Raw genomic sequence first — 10,676 nt, forward strand, 5'->3', positions numbered from 1 at the left:
TACTTTACATATTGCATGTGTTAATAATTTGTAGTTTATTCATTTGAAGTAGCATGTAATATTGATAATAATCTATTAAGTTAATATATAATAGGTAAATATATAATATATACGTTAACAAATTAAGCATACGTATATAATATTCTGTGTTTGAAATTTGTAAAATTCAGTATATAGCTTAACCTTTTTTAATGGTTTACATTAGACTTATTATTGCAGTTTCCATTTGAAAATTTTATTTTAAACTTCTTTAACATATACAGGATAATTCTTTTAAAATGTCATATGTAATACTCCGCTATGTACTTTGTCTCATTTTAAATCACAGCATTTAATTACCTCGAACTCCAGAGAGTCTGTATCGATGGTGTCTCTATCAAAGTCTTGTTCCTCCATAATGGCGAGTAAATCCCCAATGTATACCATTTTTTGTACACAAATACACGCTCACACTCACACTCACACGTATATCACACTTGCGATGAAGAAATCATAGCTGATTAAGGAACTGTTAACTATACTGCAATAATACTTTTTTCTTTAATTTTTTTGTTATTTCAATAAATACTATAGTAAAGCATTGGACCAAACGGCTAAGTTTTATGAAGCTCGTGCACATTTCGTTTATTAAAGGCAACATTTTTATCTATGATCGATAGTCTTTCAAAACGTAATTATAATTCACAATAAAATAGCTCTCGTTTCAATACTATGGAAAGAAAGAAATATTCAAAAAGGAATACATATTATGAAATACTTATCACATTTTTATATATATATTTCATATTTTATAAAGTATTTATAAAAGTATAGAACAGTCATAGAACCTTTTTATAAATTTCTTTTATATAATTAAATTTTAGATTTTTTTAAGATCATATACTTTTATACACGTTGAGAATATTATAAGGAAAAAAGAGTAAAAGCACTTTATAACCCACGCAGCGTGTGTGTAAGTCTGAACGTAAGTATACCAGTTTTACCGGCGGTGTCGATAGTCGCGAAAAGTTTTATGAAATTGCGGAACACCAGTTTGTAACCATGAATTACGGACAATCAATGATATATGTAGCTCCGGCAGTTTGCGACGTACATATGTACCTCATGAAAAAGTAGTCGTGTTCATACGGAACTAAGGTTCCAGTGTCTTGCTCCACTTACAACTGACTTGAACAAACTTCTTTCTCTTCATCCCTTCCCCTGCGGATACTTTCTTGTCCAGTTTCTATTATTTCTTATTATTTGCGAAAATTATTGCATCTATTACTTTGTCTGTCTTACGAAAGGTTTAAAGGTTTAAAGTATATTTTATTGAATTATCTTATCTTTCTTAAAAGATAACTAATATATGTTTTAACAGTTACACTCGAATTACGAAGCTTTTAAATCAAACTGAATCGACGAGGAATGATTCGATACTTTATCACGATGAAATACTGTTAAACTTGAATCTGATACTTTGATTGGGATGCTAATAACTGAGGGAATTCGGATTATATGGTTTCGTTAAATTTTCTTAATTAAACGACGCGCAGAAAGTATACAAGTATTTGACGTATCCTATTATTGAAATATATTTTTTCTCGATTGTTTAATTGAGAGTCTTAGTTATACAAAATTAGAAACACTGACGGTAGATGTGGGTTATTCGAAACGTCGAAATTTCGAAATATCTAAAAATCTCAGAACGTTTCAAGTGTCGAAAATTGTAAAATTTACACCTTTTTTGTGATTGCTCTAAAACCAATGAATAAAGAATCATTCGCCGTGTAAGTGTTAATGCGAAAGGATTTCATATCTGGTCTTTTCAAAGGTGGTAACAAATCAAAAAAGATACATCATGAAAAATGTGAAAAAAGTTATCTTCCGGTCTTTATCGTTAGTAGCAATAATAATAAAATTGTATAAAAATGTGTAATGGGTTAACAGTTTTTTGTAGTATGATGTAACATCGATGTTGCATTTAAATTTTTCCATTTAAATCGGAAACTATTACACTAGGGATTTTTGACTTACTTTAACGGTAACATATACATTCCGGAAGATAACTATACCATCAGTACAGTTTTTAATAATTCTGGTATTTCCAGCAATAGCTTTAAGTGTTAATAATATCACAAACAAAGTATATTAAGATATTAAGAATTGAAAGTGGTGCTGTAGTTCTGCACCTCTTCGATTATATAACAATATATATATATATATATAACCGAATTCAATGATCTCCATTTAAATATGATTATTTGCAATGCTTTTCCATATAGTACAGTTAGTTTTGACGTGTTACTTCTTTAAAGTCTAATAATTGTGAAAATTTCAGTGGTGCTATAATTATGTTCCGCAGTGCAGATGAAAATACATTAGTAAGACTTTTTGTAAGTGTAATAAAAAAATCATGATACTAACGTTTAAAAGGACATGAGAGACTGAATTTCTGGAAACGGTTGTCGCCCGAAAAACAACTGGAAATGGCACACGTATCGGTTCGCAGACACACGTCTGGCTCACAGTGAAAACGTGAAGGGAACGAGACAAAATGACGTCTAACGGGAAGGAAAGACAAAAAGGACGAAGGACAAAGAGGCGAGGCTGTTCGCGCGTTTAATGCTTCTCGATGGGTCCTAACGAGCGAGCCGACTTTTTTCTGGCGACGTTCATGGGGAGCTCTGTTAGTGCTTTGATAAAGTGGCTCCTGATATACGTCGGGAACTTCTATGATTCGGGTCGACGCGACGCCGCCTCGCGGGAGACGCTCGCCTAATTAATTTGGTTAATGGGTAGCCGGGTTCGTTTTTCAGCGGGTTTTTCTATGGGGAAATTTCCATCGTGGAGCTAATGGCAACTTGTAATAGAAGACACTTTGAATATTCATTTCTGTGCATGTCTGTTGCCAACGAAACTAATGAGGTTATGATCACGGGAATATTCAGAAGTGTGAATTTGTTGGGACGATTTGGCGATTCCAAGATACTTTCAGATTCACAACGAAACAATTTCTTTATGAACTATATTTTTCATATGTATTGAGGATAAAGTATAAATACTGAAAATAACAATGAAATAGTACTTCCTTTCCTCTTAGTAAGGTATTTTTAGTGTAAAATGAGATACCCTGTTTCCCAATATCAATATGATAAGCTAGATTTACATGTAGATTCAATAAGGAACTAATTTTTTAAGAGTTTATCAACAGCATCTTGTTAGCGGAGGTAAACAAAGTCATTTGAATCGAAGATAATGGTGTCATGTAATATTATGAGAAAATATTGTATAGTATACTTAATAGCCTCTTCCATTAATATAGATTATGTTAATATACAGAAAATATTGATATGTAGCAATTCAGTGTTTTAAACTTTTGTTTGAAACGTTTCTTTATATATTAAACAATTTGCAAGTAATTCGAAGTGGTAAAGTCAAGTACATCACTCTCTACACCTTTGTACATTCGAGATCAGGATTATTTAAAAGATGGCCACCAAGGGTTAAAACTCTTTTTTAGTTTATATTGCAAATTTATAGATTTTCATTGTTTTAGTAAAATTCATTTTGAAATCTTACTTTGGAACCTACACAAGTTTTAATCCTCGCTTGCCTTTAATTTTTATTTCATTTCGGTGTGATTAGTTCTTTTATCTAACAAGGGAAGTTATCGAACCCAGAAATTCAAAAAAGTGTGAAATTTTGTGTGTGAGTAGAGTAAGTTAAGCCTAATACATTACAATTTTTTTGTGTCGAATTGTACTTTGAAGAGTTGACACCACCCCCTTGAAAAAAATATTGAGAAAATTATTCAAAAAGCGTAGATTGTGGGGGCATTTTGAAGAATTTGAACTCTTTATAAAATTTTATTTTGCAGTTTCATAGACGTGAAAGAACAATGTATTGAGGATATTGTATTATATCCTAACTATTTTTCAAGGAGTGATTTCATCCCTTCAAAGTGAAATACGACACGAAAAAAATTGCATTGTATTATGCCTGACTTACTCTACTTACACATGAAGTTTCACAATTTCTTAAATTTCCGAATTTTATAACTTCCCTTGTAAGTACTGCATTACGCGCCTGGTGTGCAATTGGTCTTAATTAGGTTAAAATCATATATTGGAAGCAAAAATAACACTCTCGAACCATATTTTTTCCCCTCGAACCATAATTTCTTAGCATCAACCTGACGATCGAAACAACGAACTTCATGAATACTTCATTTGGATGTCTTCATCTAATCGCTGGACCATTCGACGAGCAAACTGCGCGCAGGTACCTACGTCCGCCTATGTAAATAAGCTTGCGATAACAATCTTTACAACGAGCTGTCCAGGAAATTAGAGAGCTTCGAGGTTGTAGGAAGAAACAACCCCTTCACCCTATTCGCCGTAATTACAGTTATCTCTGTTCACCTACGTATTACGGTTATTGTTGTAATTACTAATCAAATTAATGTGGTTTGCGCGCGTTCGTCGGGCCGCCGAATATTATACGGCGATAAAATGCATTCGACCAGAGATTTTCGTGAACGAGCCGGCTAGAAGTAACGGGAAGATTAATCCCCAAGTCTTTCTCCTGTAATCCGTTACTGGTCCGACGTAACATTATCATTTTTAAGTATAAATAGGTTGTTGCATGCATGCCGGCTAGGTAATTAGCGGACGCTAATTAAGGATACTTTAATAAGTTTGTGGAGATCCTCGGCTGGAATATTCGAACGACTCGGTTCGTTAAAAAATATACCGCTCGCGACGGCGACGGTTTGAATACCGCGCGCTTTTTAACGTTCGTTTTTGAATTTCCCGTTTCTCGCGTAAAGCCGCTCTAATTAAGTAAGAAATATTTAGTAATGCGTCACTTTTTTATTCTATTTTATCAGTTTCGTAGGCGTTGTTTTAAAGAAAATCTACATTTTCACGTATGACAGACTAATTTATTTTCATATTGATTATAATGTGATCCATTTTTTCTTTTTCTTGTTATTATTATTATTATTATTATTCTCATTATATTGATTTTAATATATTGCGTAATAAATATAATAATATTTATATTCATATACTGTTAATATACAATTAAATCGCATATTACTAATTTCCTGTTTAATTTGATTTTAACCCATTTGAATTAAATTGAAGAGCGCATAGATGTTTACTCAATAAATCGAGTGAAGCGATTTATAAGTAGATATTCGAAATTACTAGAATTTTAGCTTATAATAAAGGTGCTTTAAAAGTTTGAATGATCATTTCTTCGTTTTCATCGTTCTAATATTTTCCAGCCGGTGTTCGGTCAGCAACCGAATAAATTCAAGAAACATGAATCGCGCTTTGAGAATCCTCTGCAATGTGCACATATTTCCTCACTTATAACAGTACCCTGGACCGTTAAAGACATCAACATTTTCACTTCACAGGCGAACTACGAGTGAATTCATTTAATCCGGACAATTTCTTTCACACGTGAACCGTGCACACGATTTCCGGCATCATCTTAAATTCGTTGATCTCTTTATTTTCCCCTGAAACTATCCACCGTGATATCGAACACGCGAATTAATGGTGCATCCATCCCGTTCCCCGTGTACTGCGCCTCCGCCGAACAGAATTTCGCAACTCCGGCGAAACACCGTGCCCGGACGCTGTTCGTCGCCGCGAAAGCGTTCCACTTGGTATTTCAGTGTCTTTGAACGCGTCCGCGAACCGTCTCGAACATTTGCCGGATACAGTACATTATTCATGACTGGCGACAGGATCGTCACTGAGGAGCCGTCGGGTTTGTCGCGTGTCTTGCCGGTACGCAAACCGGAAGAACACGCTCAGCTGACCACCATCGCGCAATATGTTCGTGTGTCTGGTGCCATTTCGCTGGCTAGAACAATTTCAACCGTTTTAACAGAGGCGCGTCGAAAAACGGTACTTTTAGTAATCGTCACATCACACTTGTTCGATTTGGCCGGCCAAAAGTTCATTTTCAAAATTTTACCTAATCTGTAACATTTTTACTGTTTGACACGTTGTTGACCGGTCACGAATGAACTCGTGTTTTCATGCCTAAACGTTGTTGACCGACCATGAGTTAACTCGTGTTTGCACTTGCATTAGTTATTTGAATTTTTGAAACGCAGGACAATATAGAATATGACGAAAACAAAATATTCAAAGTTGTACAAAAGATAAGTTCAAAATTTCATTTCAATTCATTATGTATAAATAAAGTATATTGAAGTTTATTTAGATTGATTCACTTTTATATTTAATTACGGAATAATAACTTGTGATAAGGGATAGCTTCTGCGTAAAATTGCCGGTCAACGATCTGTTAAGATAGCTCAATATGTGTGAATAATAATATCCTAATCATTTTCGTATCCTTGTAGCATTCGAAAAGTGCAGAGCTATCTCGAAAATTAAGTATTTTTCGACTACGCGTTTTATTCTTGAAATTCCTCCTAGCATTTCCCATACGTTTTGAAAATGTATGAATTTTTCTTCAGTATCAAAGGGTATAGCAGGATAAGGAGGTTAAAAGTGCTCTTACACCGTATTTTCTCGAGAAAGTTTCTTTCGATAGCTTACCCGTAGAAACATTGTACACCGATTTTCAGTAATCTATCTTAACTTTGGTGTTTATATAAAAACCATTATAGTAGTAGGAACTTACTAAATATTGTATTATACAAATTTTGTATAATCTTAGTAATTAGAACGTAAGTAAATATTACGTTAAGTATAAAAAAAACAGTAAAGATTTCCATTTGTTTCTCGAAAGTAAACCTCGCCAAATTATACATATTGAATATTGAATATAAAGATTGTTTTGTTTGAAACCTGTTGATTGCGGTATTCCGATTGTCGTAACCGAGAACGTAAGCTCGTAAATCTTCGAGACCTGAATCCTAGGGTCCCTTGATACATTGAAAACAGCTTTCCTGTTATCGTCATTTACAAGTTATTTATCATCATCTCTCACAAGAAATGTAAACAGAAATCCATAAGAAATTTAGAATTTCATGAAAAGTTCTTCCACGCTGTCAATCTAGTTTACCATTTTTATATCTCCATTTATAACCTCTGTTTCATCTAATCGTTGTTCTTAGCGGCAATCTCGATTTATAAGTCATTTAAGTGGAATAATAAAAGATTGAATACAATTTAATGAGATTTTTCTTTTAATTTATCTTTAATAAGATACTTATTAGAAAGTTCAATTTGTATAAATTAATATGTCAATATTAATAATAATGATTTAATAATATTCATATTAATATTATGTATATATTTATATTATTAGTGTTATTAATAATACTTAATAATAATAATAATAACTGAATACATGCTTGGAGGAAGAGAGTTCTTTAGGAAAAAAAGCTTTCTTGAAATGTTCTTGGATTAATTGAATACTAATATTACAATGTTATTAATAATACTGATTGTTATTAATTATTAATATTTTTAACTGTAATATTAGCATATATTTCACAAAAAGTTTTTTTCCCAAGAATTCAGAAGCAGTAGTTAAATCATTATTATTCCGAAGAAGTCATGTATGCTCTTTTTCCCCACTCCAACTCAATTACTTTCAAATTTCATGTTACAAAGGGTAACTTGATTCTCTTCAATTCTGATCGGTGTTTCAAGCAATTTTCGTGATCCGGGCAAGAGACTTCTTTGACGACCAATTTCAAGATCAATTTCGCGTAGTAGTGTACCGTTAAAATCCGCGTGACTAACGGTTGGTTTCTGAGTTTCTGCTCCCCCCTTCGTTCTTTTCTGCTGATGTGAAGCATCTTCTTCCTCTACATCGTTCAAAATCGTTCATCGTGAAGACGATTTCTTTTGCGACAATTTCCAGCTATGATCGATACAACCATTTTGTTATTAGTAATTTACTGGAAAAAGAGAAAATCCTAGGCACATTCTATATGTATGCTTACTTTAAAGTATAATAATTCATAACAGAAGAATAATATTTCATTTGAATTTTAAGAAATTGAATAATATTTATGTTTGTTCAATTCTGTTTGAAAACATTTGTCTTACACAATGTTATGAAGCAAGGAGTTAACTTTGAGGACTAATGTCGACATTTTAACGAGTTCAAACTTTAATATTTGGAATATTATGTTACGGATAAATTATTCAATTACTGAAACAACAGAAGATCAATATATAGTTTCTGCTTTTTTTATTATTTAAGCATTCGATACATAATTTGACTTTATCTATTGAACGTTTTGTATACTTTAACACTAAAACTACCGAGCAGTTAAAGTGACATTTTTAAATTTGTTTATAAAACCTCCATGAGTATATCTATTGAAAATTTAATTGATTTACAATTCTATTTGCGCATTGATAAACCAATTTCTTTAATACTTTCTTCGAGAAATATCTGTTATCTTTTTAATAATTGCAAAAAGAAGATATCAGGAATGGGTCATTTTTACCTATCTGGTAGTTTTAGTGTTTATGAATATTTGTTCGCAAAGGGGTAATGCGCCGGCGAAAGATTCACGTGAAGCTCTTTCGTTGCTCAGTGAATTGTGCTCCGTTTCTTCGCTGCTAAAGCATAACGGACGGGGAAAACAAAAATGGCCCCGAGTATCATCAAATTCCTGATTCAGTTACCTCGCAAATGGTGGTTTCATGGTAATGGAGGAAGATTAGCGGTCATTCTGCATTCACCTTTCTTGCTTCGTGGTTTGCCATAGTGAACCAAATATTGCCTTATAGAAGGCGATCGCAATTTGTATTTTGTAATTTTATCGAACACTCGGTGGCTGTGAACTTTTTAAATGCTTCAAGTTACAGGGTCGAGAAACATAGAGTATCTTATTAAGTTTTAAGTTTTCTCGATTTTTTACAGAATATGTTTAGATTTTCTGTTTGCAATTATTATATACGTATTTTAATATATAAACGTAATTACTTCTGGAACTATTCGTTATTTAGTAAATTTCTCAAATAGAATTTTTTGTTTTGATAGATTAAAAAAGATACAGGATTATACTTGAAAAAAATACTTTTAAGATATTTTTTAAATGTTATAAAGTTTTGGAAATAATTGCATTTAGAGGTTGAAATAAGATACTCTCTATACCAGGGAATACTTTAATATTTTCTTTTAAACTAATTATTTATTTCGAAGGTGTTCAAAACTTATTAATTGCATAGGTATTCATTGGGTGGTAATGGACTAATTGTAAGCTCAAACTGATTTACAAAAATAGACGTAACGTTTCTTATCGTTCTTTCTTTTCACATTTCCACTTCGCTTCTCCTCCATATTTCATATTCCGTTACAGCTGCCAAACGCTAGTTTCAATGATTCACATCTCTCTGAAATCCCTTCAAAATAGGCAGTAGATTGATTATACAGAAAAGAAAATTGTTGCAAAATATAACATGAACAGATTGATATTTATGAATAACGATGGTGGAAAACTTAATATAGCAGATATTGGACTTGGTATCCAAGAGCAATTAAAAATGATGACAAGAAGTTAAATCATTTAAAAACAGACGTTAAGTAGGCTCGTAGTCAAATTGAGTTTTAATTTTAAGAAAACTAATAAGAAAGAAGCAAATACGTCGTACACTTTAGGGAATAAAATATTTTCAGAATATATATTAACTTCTTACTTACTCTGTAGATAGTAATATAAATTAATCTTGTAAACATTACCTATAATCTTATTTATATTAAAATCGTTAAAAAAGAATAGAGTTACCCTAAAGAAGAAAATAGAAAGTATGTTACTCTTCTGTATTTTACACTAAGTGTAAAAATAATTGAGAATTGTTTTTATAATAAATATGGCGAAGATTTCAAGTAGAATTTAAGAAATATAAATATTATTCAATTCGTTCAGATTCAAATTAAATATTGTTCCTCTGTTATCAATGATTATAGTTTACAGCAAACGTTGGCATAGAATATGTCTAGAATATTTTTTTTTAATTTTTAATAAGTTATTAATAATAAACCAGTTAGATCGATTATGGTTCAAATAGAAATCATAGGACAAAGGGTTAAGTAACATTTAATCCAGTCACATCATTTCCGTATAGATATATCTCTAGGAATGTTCTTAGACTAGATGTTCTTATCATGTTCTTATCATGAATAGTTAATACAATATTACTGTATTATTACACTATTATTATTTTCTATTGTATTATTAGATGTTATATTACAATCTATATATTTGCATATTTCTATGCTTTAATCATTCAACTATGGGCAATTGCAAAAAAATTTGCTGATAACAGAATATTTTTCATTCTATCGTACGTTGCAAATAGGATGAAAAAATGAAACAGAAAGTACAAGCTAAGAAGGCTCGAACCACATTTTGGAAAATTTATCTTCACGAGCAAACGATGGTTACAAATTGTTTACTGCGGAAAACCGCGCGGAGACAGTTCGCCGAGCGGAAGATTCGGCGACAACGTGCCTTGGAACTTGAAGCGGGAGTTATGGAAGTTCGAGTGGCGTGGATTTTACATTTTAACTGCGAATTTCGCTGGATGTTTTGCGAAGTCACTGCTAGACGTTCTGCGCAAGGAAAACGGTCAGTGAATAAAGTTTAATTAAACTGGCTGAGCCGGACCTCTAATGAAGTTGTAGACTGCTAATAAAGACGATGAAAACAAGCCTTTCGTCGTTGAAAATGGGCAACT

This window comes from Nomia melanderi, chromosome 11, assembly GCF_051020985.1.
Source record: "Nomia melanderi isolate GNS246 chromosome 11, iyNomMela1, whole genome shotgun sequence".
In the NCBI taxonomy this organism is placed as follows: domain Eukaryota; kingdom Metazoa; phylum Arthropoda; class Insecta; order Hymenoptera; family Halictidae; genus Nomia; species Nomia melanderi.